The sequence below is a fragment of the Amblyraja radiata genome, chromosome 1 (genome assembly GCF_010909765.2).
Source record: "Amblyraja radiata isolate CabotCenter1 chromosome 1, sAmbRad1.1.pri, whole genome shotgun sequence".
In the NCBI taxonomy this organism is placed as follows: domain Eukaryota; kingdom Metazoa; phylum Chordata; class Chondrichthyes; order Rajiformes; family Rajidae; genus Amblyraja; species Amblyraja radiata.
The window spans coordinates 65,405,053-65,422,086 of record NC_045956.1 but is presented as its reverse complement, the minus strand read 5'-3'; positions in this window follow the sequence as shown (position 1 = coordinate 65,422,086).

Here is a 17,034-nt window from a genome sequence, read left to right as displayed (position 1 = left end):
CGTGTCGGGCTGGTCGAGCCTCTGCGTCGTTGGAGACATTCCTTTTGGTTGTACGATTGGATTCTTACCACCAGCTTGGACAGCCAAGCAATATCAACACTCGAAGCTCATTACCATCCAAGATAAAACAGCTTGCTCAGCTGGGATCCCAGGATCAATATGTACCTCTTCATTATCAGTTCACTATGGTTATCGATATTACTAAAAGTCTGATCTTGACCACTTTCTGTTGTTCTGTATATTGATTTTAGAAAAAACGCTGCCACTTATGGCTGTGATTTTTGGCCATCTTACTCAGAGTCCCCCTCCGCTGCACAGGACAAGAGGATTTTTCCCATTGATTAAAAATAAAAGAGTTATTAGTGTTTTAAAAATGTTGAGATTCTCTCTCCTGAATGCCACGCCCCTTCCGGAAGGACTATAAAACCCAGAAGTGTTGAGTGCCTCAGTCAGTCTCTGCAAGATGGGGGAGCGAGAAGGTCACGTCTCTCAGTCTGAGTTGTGAATAACACTGAACACATGTCTACTAAACTGTGAGTGGTTTTACTAACTTGTCAGTGCCCTTAATGTGGTTTGAAAATATAGTTTGGAAATGCTAAAGCTGTGTTGCCTTTGGTTTGGAAATGCTAAAGCTGTGTTGCCTTTGGTTTGGAAATGCTAAAGCTGTGTTGCCTTTGATTTGGAAATGCTAAAGCTGTGTTGCCTTTGGTTTGGAAATGCTAAAGCTGTGTTGCCTTTGGTTTGGAAATACTAAAGCTGTGTTGCCTTTGGTTTGGAAATGCTAAAGCTGTGTTGCCTTTGGTTTGGAAATGCTAAAGCTGTGTTGCCTTTGGTTTGGAAATGCTAAAGCTGTGTTGCCTTTGGTTTGGAAATGCTAAAGCTGTGTTGCCTTTGGTTTGGAAATGCTAAAGCTGTGTTGCCTAATTAAAGTTGCCTTGCCTAATTAAAGCTGCCTTATTAAAGTTGCCTTCCCTAGTTAAAGTTGCCTTGCCTAATTAAAGTTGCCTTGCTTTCTATATAATTAAAAGTCTAATCTTGACCACTTCCTGTTTGCGCTTTATATTGATTTGAGAAAAAACACTACAACGTACGGCTGTGATTTTTGGCCATCTTACTCAGTCCCCCCCCCCCCCCCCCCCCCCCCCCCCCCGCGCTCATCAGGTACTGTGGATTTTTCCCATTGATGAAAAAATAAAAGAGTTATTAGTGTTTAAAAAATGTTGAGATTTTCTCTCCTGTCAATCATGCCATGAAGGCCACACCCCTTCTGATGGGAGTGGGGAGGGACTATAAAACCCAGAAGTGTGGGCGTGGTGCCAGCCCACCAGCTGTGAGTGAGTGAACTGCCAGCACAACAGGCTTGAGTCACTGAGCCACCAGCCCAAGAATCCATTCGGCCCACAATTTCCATACTAGCCCTCTGGAAACTAGTCCCTCCAGCCCACAACACCCATGCTAGCGCTCCAGAACCCCCCCCCCCCCCCCACTCGCCCTCCCGTGTGATGCTGGGACCCAATGGGTCCCACTTAGTATAGTAGTTTATAAAATGTGCAACATTGTCTGCAGCATCTTACAAGTTATTTTAATACTTGTATTCCCCTCTGAGGAAATCTCTGTTGTCAAGAGCAGACATTGAATTTCTATAATCTCCCTGCTTTCCACTGACTTGGACATACCAGGAGCTGCAGATGCTGGTTTACAATGGCTTGGACATGACTTCCTCACTTATTTTAAATCTGGTTAATTCATGTTGCAGCCAATACTATGATCACAATGCTTACAGCAGTACAGATACCAACTCATCTGTACCTTCCATACCTCAATAACAAAGTAAAAGAGAACTTCGAGTCATAGAGTCATATAGTGTGGAAACAGTGGACTACACTACACTACACTAGTCCCACCTGCCTGCATTTGGCCCATAACCCTCCAAACATGTCCTATCCATGTACATGTCTAACTGTCTCTAAATGTTTCGATAGTCCCAGCCTCAACTACCTCTACTGGCAGCTTGTTCCATACACCCTCCACCTTTTGTGTGAAAACGTTACCCCTCAGATTCCTATTAAATATTCTACCCATCACCTTAAACCTATGTCCTCTGGTTCTTGATCCCTCTACTCTGGGCAAGAGACTCTATGCATCTACCTAATCTATTCCTCTCATGATTTCATAGACTTAAACAGCATTGATGTTTTAAATTATTTCAAGAATTAAATTAATAAAACCTCCATTCTGTCATTTCTAAACTCTATTAATTTAATCTCATTGACATTCCTTGTGTGGAATGCATCAGTGGATTTTTTTCCTTTCGGCTCAGAACAACTATTTGAAATCATGTTTGCAAGATTTGTGTAAATTCATCACAAAACTACATAGTTACTCATGAAAGCTTGAAATATCTGAGCAATATTTCAGTGACTGTATTGTACCAACTGAAGAAGTTAATACTCTTTAGCCAAATATATTGGAAGTCTGATGATATAATGAATATACTTGGAATTAAACTAGATCACAAAATTTCCCCTCAGTCACATTTAAAAATTGCAGTTTTATGTCGAAGTCACGTGAGTGACTACTTGAAGAGCCCGCCAGTCCGTATGCGCGTCAATACGTCAAACGCATGGCGCATGGACTGGCTAGGGGGGGGGGGGACGTCGTTTCCTCCAGCGGTAAGTTTAAAAACCTCTCAGGTAAGTGCAAACTTGCTCTGGGTGTGTTTGGTGTACTTTATTTTTTCAACAAATCTCTAGGTTTGATTATGGAAAAACCTAGGACCAAACCAAGACGGGCCACAGTAAAACCGGCAGCAGATGACCGCGGTAGTGCGTGAAGCCGGCGGCCGTCCATTTCTACCTGAGTCGCTGGCAGCCCCGGTCTGCTCAGCTACCTCTGAATTGGTTCCTATAGTAAGCAGTTTGGCAGCCCGGAATGGGGGTAAAGGCAAAGCTAAATCAATTAGGCACGTCCTGTCGGACGATCCAGGCCAGGCGGACACTGCTCCCACATCCATGTCTGATGTGTTAAGCCGTATGTCTCAGATGGAGCATCTTATGGAGAAGATGCTAGCACACAATATGCTCCGTGCTACTAATGGACTAATTCTACTCCTATCACTTATGATCTTATGATTAACCACCACCAGCAAAGGAAATGTGCACAGTTATATTGCTGCACTGTCTTGCTCATACAAGATACTCATAAAGACTTTTGAACACAGTTATGTATGTACAAAAGAGGGACTTTACTCACATAAACAATGTATGTTCTTGAGCTAATTCATTTTTTGTATAATTAAATCTTTGAATAAAATACAACTTTGTAATACAGCCAATATCTGTAAATGTTGGGAAGCATAGGATTTGTTCACCAAGCACTGGCGTTTAAATACTTAAAATACAATATGAAAATATGTGTCACTCCAAGCAGGGTGAAATTCCACAAATTATTTTCAAAGAGAGAATAAAGAGGTAAATTACCTGCAGAAATTCAGACTAACTGTTTCTGCATCTCAGGATCTAAAATAAATAATGAAGCAAATAAGTTAAAGTCACCGGATACATTACTGTAAGGATCATTGCCTGCAATTGAGTTTTAAGATACATTTTCAGCTAAATAGCTGTCTAGTTATGCAGCCAAAATAATGTGAAGAAACAACTTACACTTTTTGGACATAAACCTGACATCAGTGCATTCATTGACTACATTTCAGTGCCTGATCGGGAGACTATTGTCGCACAGATAGCTTTCGTAGTACCTAAAGTATAACCCTATTCACACAAATGTTACCCTTTGTGAATGAAAGCTGATTGCGGTCATTTACAGGAAAAAGAGGAAAGGAGTACTTTATGCTAAATGGAGAGGGTCAAGTCAGAGGTGTTCTGATCCATTTGCTAACTTGGCTGGTCATGTGACTTTGTGACATTGCTTTCTATACTAGCCTATAACTCCTGGCACAAAACATGTATATTGCTGTCTAATAGCTGTCTATTCCCTTTGTGTCCCTCTGTGGCGACCTTCCATTACCCCTTTGTAGTTCCAGGATATATTTGCTCATTTTACACCTCATTTGATGATGGCTGATCTATTTTTCTCTCTCACCCCATTCTTCTGCCTTCTTCTCACAACTGTTGCTTACTGCAAAGCACAGAGTCCTACCACTTGTAAATCAAATAAATTGAGATGATTTTCATAGTGAATGACATAATTTAAGCAGAGCTTTAATTTGACGGTCAGCATGAACTCGGTGGGCTGAAGGGCTTGTTTCCAAACTGTTTCTCACCATGACTCTCCGACTCTGAGAGTGGAATTACTCAGAATGAAACCTTGTTTGAATATCAGAGCACCATCCAGTTAATAAAAATGGGCCAGATACCTTGAGTGACCTTGACAAACTAATGGCCTCCGGATGATTTCAGCTCTTTTTAATAAAGGATTAGAAAAGCTTTCAACCCACCACTGCCAGAAATTTTGGAGAGTTATGTTCGGAATTGGTAATGTGAAGTCAGGAGAGGCAATTAACAATTGGAGGGTTATTCCATAAAGTCAGTCAGCTTTTTCTATTGATAGACACAAAATGCTGGAGTAACTCAGTGGGCCAGGCAGCATCTTTGAAGTGAAGGAATGGGTGACGAATATCACCCATTCCTTCTCTCCAGAGACGCTGCCAGTCCCGCTGAGTTCCTCTAACATTTTCTGTAATTCTTTAGTTTAAACCAGCATCTACAGTTCCTTCCTACACAGCTTTTTCTATTTGTGGATTGTGCCAAGCAAGGTAAGTTGGTGTGTAGAACAACAGATGAACATATCCAGTCCAAGTTACTCAACATGTTAGATCAAAGGTTTGGATAGACAAGCAAGGTAGGCACATTTTTGTTTAGTTTAGAGACACAGCATGGAAACAGGTCCTTCAGCCCACCGAGTCCACGCTGACCTACAATCATCCGTACACTAAATCTATCCCACAGACAAGGGACAGTTTACAGAAGCCAATTAACCTACAAACCTGCACATTTTTGGAATGTGGGAGGAAACCGGAGCATGTGGAGAAAACCCATGTGGTCACAGAAAGACGTACAATCTCCATACAGACAGCACCCATAGTCAGGCTTGAACCCATGTCTCTGACCCAGTAAGGTAGCAATTTTACTGCTGTGTCATTGTGCTGCCCAAGAAAATAAGATAAAAGTGCTTATAACTCAGTGGGTCAAGCATCATCTTTGGAGAACATGGACAGGTGACATTTTGGGTCACCTGAAATGTTACCTGCCCATGTTATCTAGAGATGCTGCTTGACCTGCTGAGTTACTCTGGCACATTGTGCTTCTTTTTGTGAACTCGCAACTGCACTTCCTTGTTTCTACATCCAAGGAAATGATTTCTAAGAATACAGGAATTTTGGCCAGCGCAAAACATATATATTTTTTGTATTCCGATATACAGAGCAATGGAAGGAGGTTTGATACTGAGTAAGGGTCGTGTGAGTGTGAGTGTCATGAAAATTAGTTCCACAGGAAATACTGCCATCGTTGCTATGGGGATCATTCAACACAAGTGTGTCGGTACAGAACAGCAAGACGTTTCAATTGCTGAATGCAAGGGCACCTAGCCTATATATATACAGGAATCAACAAAAACAAGCCAAAGAATTACAAGTTACTTCAGCAGTAGTTCCTCCCAGTCCACGGCTGGTTGATGATTTATGTGGATGTTGCAGTTCCGTTTATAATTGGAATTGGAATTAATTTAATATATTAGCCAAGAATGTAAAAAATCATACAAGGAATTTGATTTGCCATCCAGTCATACCAAAAAAGCAACAAGACACGCAACCGCATAAAAATTAACATAAACATCCACCATAGCGCACTGTGATGGAAGGCAATAATATATTATCTTCCCTCCTTTTCTCCCACGATCGGGGCAGTTGAACCATCCACAGTTGTGGCGATCAAAACTCCCGCAGCTGTCGAAGCTCCTGTGGCTTGGAGCTCCCGAAGTCGGTCCCTAACTCGGGACTGCGAGCTCCATGATGTTAAGTCCGCAGGCTCCCACGGTTGAAGCTCCAAGGTCGATCCCTGACAAAGGGACCGCCAGCTCCACAATGTGTGGCCGCAGTGCGGACGGAGATACGATACGGAAATGTTGCATCTCAGTCGAGGAAGGAGATAAAAAAGTTCCCCCCCCCCCCACCCCTCACATAATACAAAACTAAAGATACACTAAAACCAGTGGTGGAAATCCAGGGGGGGGGGGGCCAGGGGGAACACGTCCACCCTCTGTTTTGAGAGGTGGGGGACGATCCCGCCCGTTTTTTGTAATCCGGATTTGAAAATCCGATGAAATCTCCGCTTTCCGCGAGACAGTGGGGGTGGGACTGCTGATCGAGGGCGCCGATTGGACGAGCGAGACGTCGGTCAGCAGAAAATGGGGGTGGGACATGATGATTCAGCACGATGATTGGAGGAGGGAGACGTCGGTCAGAGGTGGAAGTAGGGGGGTGGGACTGAGGATAGAGTGCGGTGATTGGAGGAGGGAGACATGCCCATGTCATAGGGACACAACGGCAGCCCTGGACACAGACCTGCGCCTCATCCACAGCCAGGATCGATCCCGGCTGGCTCTCCAGCGCTGCAATTGCTGCTGAACCGCCACTGGACCATTCCCGTCCACACCTGAGTGCCCCCCCCCCCATGCCCGGGGGTGGCCAGAGACGTCGGGAGTCAGACGGGCGTGGTGCCCCCAGGCCCACAGCCAGCGCAGAGAAGCAGCGCTAAACCCAGCTCAACTCTGCCTCTCCCGCCGGGTTAACCTACAGCCCTGCCTGGACTTAAGGGCGATATGACTGAGGCTTACGGCCAGTGCGGAGAAGCAGCGCTAGCTCCACGGCTCCGGACTGGTATTCTGTCAGTCCAGGCAGGGCTGTAGGTTAACCTGGCGAGACAGGCAGAGTTGAGCTGCAATGTTCAAGAAGGAACTGCAGATGCTGGAAAATCGAAGGTAGACAAAATTGCTGGAGAAACTCAGCGGGTGCGGCAGCATCTATGGAGCGAAGGAAATAGGCAAAGTTTCGGGCCGAAACCCTTCTTCAGACTGTTACAGGGTGGGAGGTTGACGGGAAGAAGAAAAGAAGAGGAGGAGCCAGAGTGCTGAGCTGCAATTACCGTTCACAGGGCCCACGGCAGAAGCCTTCGAAGCCTCGCGTGTGTGTGTGAGTGTGCGCATGCTCGCGCGGCCGCCAAGAAATTGTGTCCCCCCTGTCCCCTGGTCCCCTCCATATTTTGATAGCGATTTCCATCACTGACTAAAACATACATTTAACTACAGACTAAAAACAACAAAAGAAGAAAATGACGAGACAGATAGTTGGCGAGTCTGCCATTGTGCGGCGCCACCTGGTGGTAATCATAATTGTACTAACATATACTGTATGTAAATATGAACACATGCAATGACTATGACTACTACTACATCTCAAATTATGATTTCAAAGTTTGCAATTATTTTTTCTCGACATGGTCTTTCAGAGTTACTTGGGACCTACGTGAGAAGCAGTTTGAGCAGTGCTGTATTTACCAAATTTCTCATGGTTCCCCCTCAGCCTCAAACAATTAATGAGAAAGAAACATTCAACTTTGAAAGGTGGAGTGAAATATGATGAGGATAAATTGAAACAAAAGTTGTCTATTTCTCATCCCACCAGTCAACCGTAGAACAGACACCTGCTGTGCTATTGATGGAGAATTGTGTCAGAATAAATCTGGACATTGTGAATCCTGAGATGAGTGCTACTGTGTGCTCCAAATGGACAACACAGAAGGAAAACATGATGCTGGAGCTCATGATTGCCACTACAAAGTAGATGATCCTGTATTAGTACAATGTATAAGGATGAATTATTGATTGCACTGGACCAGTTTCATTTGTGGTTTGTCTGTATAATGGACATGTCACAAAACAACATCTGAACCACAACCATCAGCTCAATACATATGTATGTGGCAAATGTATTCTGCCACATACATTTCAGTATGTGGCAGAAATGAAAGGCTCCTCGCTTACTACTGAGCCAAATGTAAGGAAAGAGGGCACGTCTTCGAAGAAGATGTTGCCATTGACAGAAGATGTCCCAGTTTAAACTGAGCTAAATTATTTGAAGTGAGTGAGAAAACATAGATTGAACTGGTAAATAAGGAAAGAGCGTTTTCATTGTGTTATAGAGTCATAGTCATTGCGTGATACAGTATGGAAACAGGCCCCTCAGCCCAACTTGCCCACACTGGCCAACATGTTCCAGTAGTCCCACCTGCCCGCACTTGGCCCATATCCCTCCAAACCTGTCCTATCCATGTACCTGTCTAAATGTTTCTTAAATATTGGGATAGTCTCTGCCTCAACTACCTCCTCTGGCAGCTTGTTCCATTAACCCACCACCCTTTGTATGAAAAAGGGTGTTGTTGTTATCATGCATGAAGACAGCTGAATTGGGATCCTGCAAGAATCTTATGTTTTAATCCTATTGTTAGCAACACTCTCTACAGGATGAGTGCACAAATAAACATGGAACTTTATCTGGAGTGGTACTTGTTTTCACTGATGGATCATATGCCTGGGGAAAGCCCATTATTTACAAGCCAAACATACTCACCAAAATTGAAACAAAAGGCAGGCTCCGAGAAGAGTGCATTGGCAATTACCTTTGGAGTTACAAAGTGTACCAATTTTTGCAGGAAGACTATTCAGATCGCCTATAACAAGCCTTTGCTTGCTATTCTCAGGTCAAAGTCTACCATTCTTGCAGTGACAGCATTTATGATGTGGAGGCCAAATTCCAATTGTTTCAGTTTTACTATGACATTGAATACAGAACATCTAAATAGAACACAATAATATGCACGTGTCAATATTCCTTAATGAAGGAAGCTCAACAAACTTGGAGAACAAGCTTAGTCTGAAGAAGGGTCCTGACATGAAATGTCACCTATCCATGTTCTCCAGAGAACTGACATGCTGAGTCACTCCAGTAGAGACTACGGTGTGTCTTTTTGTGTGAACCAGCACTTGCAGTTCTTTGTTTCTTCTCTAAACTTAGAGAATTAAATGTATTTAATCAGTAAAAGACACATACTTACCATAGTGATGGAAGTGGTTGGAGCTACACAAAAAGATAAGATTTTGAGGAAAATATGTGACATATGCTAAGTAGACTGATTCAGAAATGGATAAATCTGCTTTGTCACGGATGCTATGAATTGTCTAGCAAACAAGGTTCTGCTAAATGAAAATAAAGAAGGGTGAGAAGGAAGGTACTGCAGGGCAAGATTATTGAAGAACTCCACACAGAATGTGGATGATCAGCCATGATCACATTGAATGACGGTGCTGGCTCGAAGGGCCGAAGGGCCTACTCCTGCACCTACTGTCTATTGTCGATTGTCTATTGTCTATTAACACATAGATGTAATGAATGTGAAGGCAATGACTTGCAGGCGTTTGTCTCTTGCAACTACCACTTGAATTTGACCTGGTACTATCTGGGTGGAGTAAACACAAGATCAACACAGTAAATATAAGCATTGCAAATAACATCATGAACAACATCATATGAGAATATGGAAATAGATATATTTTTAAATACTTCAAAATACCATGTGGCCTCAGTACTTCAAAGACCTTTAACTGTGATCATAGTCATTAAAGTTTCAAGGTTCTTTTAACATTTAGTGTATTGAAGAATATGTAACAGTAAGTTCAATTTGCATTTACATATCTCTAACTGACATAATTAATTGTGACAATCAATCAAAGGACCTCGTTCCCATCTGTGTAGGCCTAGTTTTGGTTAGGTTATTATCGTCACGTGCAGGGGTGGAAAACCCGGGGGGGCCAGAGGGGTCACGTCCCCCCCCCCCCCCCCTGTTTTGGGAGGTGGGGGACATCCCCCCCAAGTTTTTGTGATCCTGATTTAAAAATCTCCACTTTCCACGAGGCAGTGGGGGTGGAACTGATGATCGAGGGCGCGATGATTGGAGGAGGGAGGATTGGGGGTGGGACTGAGGATAGAGCGCGGCGATTGGAGGAGGGAGACGTGGCACAGACCTGCGCCTCATCCGCAGGCAGGATCGATCCCGGCCGGGTCTCCGGCGCTGTCCCGAGTGCCCCCCCCCATGGGTGGCCAGAGAGGTCGGGAGTCAGAAGCGAGCTGTACCCCCAGGCCCACAGCCAGCGCAGAGAAACAGCGCTAAACCCAGCTCAACTCTGCCTGTCCCACCAGGTGAACTTGCCTGGACTTGCGGGAAATATGGCCAGCGCGGAGAAGCAGCGCTGGTGTCCCGTCAGTCCAGACAGGGCTGTAGTTAACCCGGTGAGACAGGCAGAGTTGAGCTGCATTTAGCGCTGGATTGAGCCTCCAAAGCCTCGTGCGCATGTGTGTGAGTGTGCGCATGCGCGCGCGGCCACCAAAAAATTGTGTCCCCCTGTCCCCTCCATGTTTTGATAGCGAGTTCCGCACTTGGTCACGTGCACTGAGGTATACTGAAAAGCATTTTGTTATGTGCTATCCTGCTAAAATAAAGACTATATAGGATCACAATCAAACTGTCCACAGTGTACAGATAAAGGATACAATATTTAGTGCAAGATAAAGACCAATTAAAGATAGTTCAAAGGTATACAATGAGGTAGATGGGTTATCAGGACCGCACTCTAGCTGGTGTAAGGATGATTCAGTTGCCTGATAGTCCCTAAATCTGGAGGCTTGTGTTTTCAAACTTCTGTACCTCTTGCCTGATGGGTGAGAGAAGAAGAGGGAGTGACCGGGGTGAGACCGGTCCTTGATTATGCTGGTGGCCTTGCCGAGGCAGCTTGAAGTATAGATGGAGTCAATGGAAGGAAGGTTGGTTTGCTTGATGGTCTGGGCTATATGCACAACTCCAGTTTCTTGCAATCTTGGATGGAGCTGTTCCCAAACCATGCTGTGATTTATCCCGATTAAATGCTTTCTTTGGCACATCTGTTGAAGTTGTAAGGGTTCTTAGGGACATGCCAAACTTCCTAAGTCTTCAAAGGAAGTATAGGCATCGGTGTGCGTTCGTGGTCTTGGCTTTGATGTGTCTGGTCCAGGACAAATTGCTTGTGATATTAATTCCTAAGAACTTAAAGGTTTTGACCATCCCTAATTCAGCGGCATCAATGTAGACTTTAGTGTGTGTACCACTTTGCTTTCTGAAGTCCATCATAATCTCCTTTGTCTGGCAGACATTGAGGGAGAGGTTGTTGTCTTGGTACCAGTTTACAAGGTTCTCAATCTCCTTCATTATTTGATATCCAGCCCTCTACGGTGGTGTCATCTCTGAACTTGTAAATTGACTTCTAAATGCAGTATTTGGCTGCACAGTCATGAGTGTATAAGGAGCACAATAGAGTCATAGTCATGGAGTAATACAGTTGGCTCTTCGGCCCAACTTGCCCATACCGGCCAACAATGTCCCAGCTACACTAGTCCCACTTGCCAGCCCTTGTTCCATATCCCTCCAAACCTGTCCTATCCTGTCCTATCCATCTACCTGTTTCTTACACAATGGAATAGTTCCAGTCTCAACTACCTCTTCTGGCAGCTTGTTCCATACACCCACCACCCTTTGTATGAAAATGTTACCCCTCGGTTCCTATTAAATCTTATCCCCTTCACCTTGAACCTATGTCCCCTGGTCCTTGATTCCCCTACTCTGGGCAAGACACTCTGTGCATCTACCCGATCTATTCCTGTCATGATTTTGTACACCTCTCTAAGAATAGCCCCTCATCCTCCTGCGCTCCAAGGAATAGAGACCCAGCCTACTCAACCTCTCCCTATAGCTCACACCCTCTAGTCCTGGCTACATCCTCGTAAATATTTTCTGAACCCTTTCAAGCTTGACAATATCTTTCCTATAACATGGTGCCCAGAACTGAACATAGTATTCAAAATGAGGTCTCACCAACGTTTTATACAACTGAAATATGACCTCCCAACTGCTATACTCAATACTCTGACTGAAGGCCAAAGTGCCAAAAGCCTTTTTGACCACTTTATCCACCAGCGACTCGACCTTCTAGGAACCATGCACCTGGACTCCTAGATCCCTCTGCTCGACAACACTACCCAGAAGCCTAAGATTTACTGTGTAGGTCCTGCCCTTGTTCGACGTCCCAAACTGCTATGGAAGGTGTTTGTATGTAATCCATTACAAAGTCAAGAGTGAACCATCAGTATTTTATTAAGATATAAAGGAGAGAAACAACCATACACAGCCGTGCATTTCAAAATCAACTATGTTCTGACCACTGTAACCAAAACTGACATGCTGCCAACAGCAGCCCAAAATCTGGACTGGATTACTAGGTGGAATGTGTGGCATGCATAATATATGTGGTGGCGATTATATAAGCATGGATTAATATAGTTAATCAATATCCTTCCTCTTAAAGAAGCAATGCATGATAAAAAAAAAACACTTGGCAGAATATATTGTAAAACACCAGTAAAGGTTAAGTGCACTTTATTTATACATCATGCAAACGAGTAAAAATAAAGCGGGTCGTTCACAGTTCAGACACAGACGGTGAATTTTCCAATTCTCGGGTTTGGCTTGCAAACACGTCCTGCTGTGGGTATGGTAGTACCCCTCATCTTCCTTCACTGGAGATTGAACAGGAGAAGATAGTGGTCTTGCCGGCGTTGTGGCCGAAAGTGGGGACTGCATTTAGAGCATTGTGTTCAGTATTAGTCAGATTTATGAACATGTTGCCAGGACATGTGAGGCTTTACCCAGATTAGAGGAATCAAGAACCAGAGGATATAGTTTTAAACTGAGAGGAGATAGATGTAATATGAGACAAGAGACAAGAGACAAGAGACATTTATTGTCACATGCACCAATTGGTACAGTGAAATTTGTGGTCACCATACAGCCATACGAATAAAAAAAAGAAACAGAACACGATAGTCTTTAACACAAACATCCCCACACAGCGGAATCAAAGTTTCCCACTGTGAAGGAAGGCACCAAAGTTCAGTCATCCTCCTCTGTTGTTCTGTTGTTCACCCGTGGTCGGGGCCTCCCGAGCTCCCCGCTGTCGCCGCAACGGGCGGCCCGATGCTCAGGCCCTCTCATCGAGCCTGAACCTGAGGGGCAATGTTTTCACACAGAAGGTGGTGGGTATATGAACTGAGCTGCCAGGCGAGGTAGTTGAGACAGGCACTATAGCAACATCTAAAATACATTTGGACAGGTACATGGTTAGGAAAGGTTTTGAAGGATAAGGGCCAAATGCGGACACAGCGGACTGGAGTAGATGGGGCAACTTGATCGGCGTGGGCAAGGTGAGTTAAAGGGCTTGTTTCCGTGCTCTATGAGTCTATGGCTATAACTTGGAGGAAACCAATGTATTATAGGGAGAAAATGCTAACGCCACACAGGCAGCACTGGAGGTCAGGATAGGTTTAGCTTTACTAGCTGAGACACTGTGTCAGGATTGTCCTGGTGTTCATTTGGAAGAATCCAGTCCCATGTGTTCAGGCGATCAATCCACTCCTCAGCTTCCTCGCAAATGTCGAAGGTTTGTTCTGAACTACATGATTTTGTAATTCATAAATCATAACTGTGACAATTTGAATCTGTGTCAGTTCTCGGGCTCTGAATTAAACAATAGATGGCATAAAGCATTTGGTTGAGATCCAGACTTGTTACTTGAGACATTTGTAGAAACCCTAGAATGTAACCATTTTTTTTCAACACTATGTATTTTTACTGGGGTAGAAAACATAACATCCTGTTAGTCCCACAATTTAACCAGACGTTTCCAGTGGTGAATTAGCTAAATTTGAAGCAAAATTACTGTTGGGTAGTCGGAACAACAAATTTTTCACATCACTGATACTTCCGCAGCAGAATAATTTATCGGTAGCCTTCCTCACCACTCACAACTCTCTCAACTTTGCTGTCATGTCCTAATCCAAAATTACACTGGACACAATGCTTTGACTCATATCAAGTCCACGAAGATCACTGGAGGTTGATCCAACGCCCTGCACCAAACCCTGACTTCCAAGCCTTTCTCCTAGTGACCTTCCAGACTAGATGTATCTACTATTCTCTTTACTCTCGATCGTGGTTTATAGTTTCTTGTGCTTTGCAACTAAGGTATTGCTGATTTCTTAAGCCAGCCAATAACAAAATAGTTATTGGTTGTAGCGTTGTGGCATATTAACAGGCACTTGTAGACACTGATAAATTTCCAGAACATTATCTCTGCAATCTCTCTGGAGGTGGGGAATTACATTAGGTGAGGCACAACTTGGTTTCAATCAATACTCTGCTTTATTCCATCAAAAGGTGAATGCACATAGCAATAATACCATACAAATTACTGTAAGTTGAATAGTTGATGAAAATACATGTTTCAAATAAGTGCAATGCAATTGCACTTTGACAGATCATCATATCTAATGTGCATTGGGATTGAGATGAGTATTACCCACTCATCCCTTCAGTATAACACAGACAGCAAGTTAAATTCACACTGCCTGTTCAGCGAGCTCATAACCACAAATGAAGTCCTTCGCAGAGTGTTCAGACTGATCACACGAGATACAAGGAGCTCAACAGGATGTGTTGAGCTTAATCAAGGGCTCATGACAGAGTGCCTCTGAAGGTTTAACTGCACATTGTTGCTGCTAAGAGAGCATTTTGTTGCAAAGCATCATCTTTAAAGAGGGGCAGCCTCAAAGCACTAATTATTATTCATAACTATTACCATTTCCAAGCTACATATCTTTTTCTTTAAAAAATAGAACAAAACTGATTTAATATGTATACATATTTTATGAACTACAAACAATACATTATTTGTAATTGTCACAGTAGTATTAGTGTTATTGTTGACAAAATTAGTATTAGTGAAGAAGGGTCCTGACCGGAAATGTCATCCTGCCACGTCCCCCAGGGTGAGTGGGCAAATGCATGGCAGATGCAGTATAATGTGGATAAATGTGAGGTTATCCACTTTGGTGGCAAAAACAGGAAAGTAGACTATTATCTGAATGGTGGCCGATTAGGAAAGGGGGCGATGCAACGAGACCTAGGTGTCATGGTACACCAGCCAATTGAAAGTAGGCATGCAGGTGCAGCAGGCAGTGAAGAAAGCGAATGGTATGTTAGCATTCATAGCAAAATGATTTGAGTATAGGAGCAGGGAGGTTCTACTGCAGTTGTACAGGGTCTTGGTGAGACCACACCTGGAGTATTGCGTACAGTTTTGGTCTCCTAATCTGAGGAAAGACATTCTTGCCATAGAGGGAGTACAGAGAAGGTTCACCAGACTGATTCCTGGGATGTCAGGACTTTCATATGAAGAAAGACTGGATAGACTCGGCTTGTACTCGCTAGAATTTAGAAGATTGAGGGGGGATCTTATAGAAACTTACAAAATTCTAAAGGGGTTGGACAGGCTAGATGCAGGAAGATTGTTCCCGATGTTGGGGAAGTCCCGAACAAGGGGTCACAGTTTAAGGATAAGGGGGAAATATTTTAGGACCGAGATGAGGAAAACATTTTTCACACAGACAGTGGTGAATCTCTGGAATTCTCTGCCACAGAAGGAAGTTGAGGCCAGTTCATTGGCTATATTTAAGAGGGAGTTAGATGTGGCTCTTGTGACTAAAGGGATCAGGGGGTATGGAGAGAAGGCAGGTACAGGATACTGAGTTGGATGATCAGCCATGATCATATTGAATGGCGGTGCAGCCTCGAAGGGCCGAATGGCCTACTCCTGCACATTTTCTATGTTTCTATGTTTCTATGTTACCTGATCCGTTGGGTTAATCGAGCACTTTTATTTACACAGGATTCCAGCATCAGCAGATCCTTGTGTTTCCTTAGCATTGTTGTTGTTGAATTTACATATAGTACAGATGTATTTGGAGTATCATCCACTTCTGGGATTGCTGGCATTCTCTCATCAGGACTTTCATCAGAAATATTGTGTGTTGGTTGCTTTTGAACAATTTGGTTCTCAATCTTTAAAATTATGAGAGGGATAGACAGAGTTGACGTGGATAAGCTTTTTCCATTGAGAGTAGGGAAGATTCAAACAAGAGTACATGATTTGAGAATTAAGGGACAAAAGTTTAGGGGTAACATGAGGGGGAACTTCTTTACTCAGAGAGTGGTGGCTGTGTGGAATGAGCTTCCAGTGGAATTGGATAGGTATATCAATAACCCGTGCCTGTCTTCTCCACATATCCCTCGACTCCACTAGCCCCTAGAGCTCCATCTAACTCTCTCTTAAACCCATCCAGTGACTTGGCCTCCACTGCCCTCTGTGGCAGGGAATTCCATAAATTCACAACTCTCTGGGTGAAAACGGTTTTTCTCACCTCAGCCTTAAATGACCTCCCCTTTATTCTAAGACTGTGGCCCCTGGTTCTGGACTCGCCCAACATTGGGAACATTTTTCCTGCATCTAGCTTGTCCAGTCCTTTTATAAGTAGTGTCTCATCCCACCTAACCTGGTCTCTCTTAAAATTTCATATTAAAAGTCCGAAGTTTCAGCCGTTTATCGCTGTGCTTCTGCAAGAACAGTCAATTCTCCTCTTTGTATTTTACAGTAAGTTTGATGGAAGCAACCACATCCTGATTTGTTTGAGTATAAACTGTTGTGGAATATGTTATCCTCCTACAATTAAAAATAAATGTTGCAAGCTGATGTTTTATGAGGAACATTTGATCAAAATTCCATTGCTTTTTCTTCTTCAATGCCTCCTTTGCTATACACACTTCCCCATTTAGAAGCACAGAGTCATTGAGTCACACAGCATGGAAACAGCCTTCAACCCAACTCATCCATGCCAACCAAGATGTCTCATTTCCTTATGTTTGGCTCATATCCCCCGTAAACCTTTCCGATCCATGTACCTTTCCAAATATCTTTTAAATTTTGTTATTGTACCTGCCTCAATTACTTCTTGTCAGCTCCATCCATACACCCACCACT